This window comes from Bombus vancouverensis, chromosome 18 (genome assembly GCF_051014615.1).
Source record: "Bombus vancouverensis nearcticus chromosome 18, iyBomVanc1_principal, whole genome shotgun sequence".
Taxonomy (NCBI): domain Eukaryota; kingdom Metazoa; phylum Arthropoda; class Insecta; order Hymenoptera; family Apidae; genus Bombus; species Bombus vancouverensis.
In genome coordinates, this window is record NC_134928.1 from 3,302,197 (window position 1) to 3,304,384 (window position 2,188).

Below are 2,188 nucleotides of genomic sequence, written 5' to 3' on the forward strand. Positions count from 1 at the left end.
AGAAAATTGAAGAAATTCATATGACTGAATAATTAATTAATATTTACTACTATCTACCTGTGATAATTCTTGTAATAAAAACTTCCTTTTTTAACATAAATTTTTGTCATTTTACAGAAATCAACAACACCAAATATTCTATGTGCATCCTTGTGCAAGAGAAGAAAATTGAAGAAATTCATATGACTGAATAATTAATTAATATTTACTACTATCTACCTGTGATAATTCTTGTAATAAAAACTTCCTTTTTTAACATAAATTTTTGTCATTTTACAGAAATCAACAACACCAAATATTCTATGTGCATCCTTGTGCAAGAGAAGAAAATTGAAGAAACTCATACGACTAAATAATTTGTGTTTTGTAATTGCAGGACAGTGATAGCAAAGGGTGAAGAATGGAAACAGCCACGGGCCGTGGACAGAGGGATGAGGATAGTGGGAAGGGTAGGTGCGGTATTTCTTGTCCAGTCCAGGCTGCTTGCTCTCTGGTCAAACAGTGTGTCGCCTTGGGTATTTATCGGGTAAGTTCTCACCTCAGGCTCATTTGTCTTTTCGCCGCGGGGAGTTGTCCAAGAGGGGTTAAACCTAGAGGTGAGAGTTCTGTGGCAGCAAAGAGAACACAGGTTATTCCTCTACGTATATCTGCTATTGAAATTCTTTGCTTACTATCCTCTTCAATAATCTCTTCTGTATCTCTGATTCAAATTCATCTTTACAGAAATGGTATCGAAAGCAGACAATTTAGAAGAGCGAGAGAATGTACAAATCATACAAATACTTCAATTAAACCAGCAAGCGAAGATGAAGATTAGACGAAGCTGGAATTAATCCCGATCACTCGTCTGCCTCGTGGTTGCCAACAGTAAAATCAACTTCAAAGCGTCCCTCACTATTGAAATTCCTTATACTTTACAATACAAAGATATTATTTCTTGAAGTAGAAAAATAATGTTTCACATAAACAAGATTAATTATTACCGCGTATTTAAAATATTAGAAATACCTAAATATCAAAGTGCAAAGAGATATTTAATATCAAATATATAATATAATATAGAATAGAAAAATAATTTTTCATACCAACAAGATTAATTATTGTGACAAATTATTTTTCTATTCTATATTATATTATATATCTAATACCAAATATCTCCTTGCACTTTGTTATTTTGATATTTTTAATATTTCTAATACACATTCAATAATAATAATTAATCTTATTGCTGTGACAAATTATTTTTCCATCATATATTATATTACATATTTGATATTAAATATCTCCTTGCACTTTGATATTTCAATACGTTTAATATTTTTAATACACCATAATAATTGATCTTATTGGTGTGAAAAATTATTGTTCTATTTCAAGAAACAATATCTTTGTATCGCGAGCTATAATACATTTCAATAGTAAGCTACGCTTTGAGGTTCCACCTTGATATTTCCATATCTTTATACAATTTTTATACAGAAAACTTGCAACTAAATATCGAAAATATCTAAATGTATTATAAAGCTCTTACATTGGGAAAAATGTCAAGCCGCGTACGCGTTATCGCACGCGTCACCTTGTATCTTATCGAGGCGAGCTCGAGCGCATAAACTCGGCTGCTCGCGCGCATGCAAAGCGGCTGGCTCTTTTTTTCCCAAGGTTTCACTGCTTAGACGTAGCTCGCGCGCATAATGTACGCTTGGATGCGAAGGAAAAAACAGATTACGCGGCCGTGCCGCGGACGTTATTAATGACACGCGCGCCGGCCGCATAATATTCATTACCACAAATAGTTGATTATGTACGTTGGCTCATATTTTACCAACGGCCGACAAAGGACGTTGCTACGCGGCGGAGGCCATGACGAATTAATCTACTGATTAAAGCAATCCCTCTGACACCACTGGCTGCTACCACACATTTAATACGTCACCGGGAATCAAATCTCGTCCGCCCTTGCCGATTTTTTGCCAGCATCCGCGGTCAGCATCTCGCTTCTTCCTCTCCGCTCCACGACCACGCGAATTCCTTTCTTCCTTTGAGAATCGAGTCTCGGCCACTGTTCGATCTCGTTAGCCTCGAGAGAGTACCATCGCCTTATCGCCATTAACTCGCGCCCGATTCCGCCGCGTATCGTTGGATAGATTTTCCTGGCGAGGCGGTGGAATGTTGATACCGAGACGCTGAT

At 36.7% G+C, this 2,188-nt stretch overlaps 1 long non-coding RNA gene across 1 annotated transcript; it reads left to right on the plus strand.

Moving 5' to 3' along the window:
- The first annotated feature begins 380 nt into the window (after nt 1-380).
- Nucleotides 381-849, plus strand: LOC143304003 (uncharacterized). Its single transcript, XR_013060682.1, has 2 exons — nt 381-526; nt 724-849. It is a non-coding gene; the product is annotated as an uncharacterized LOC143304003 (long non-coding RNA).
- The last annotated feature ends 1,339 nt before the right edge of the window (nt 850-2,188 follow it).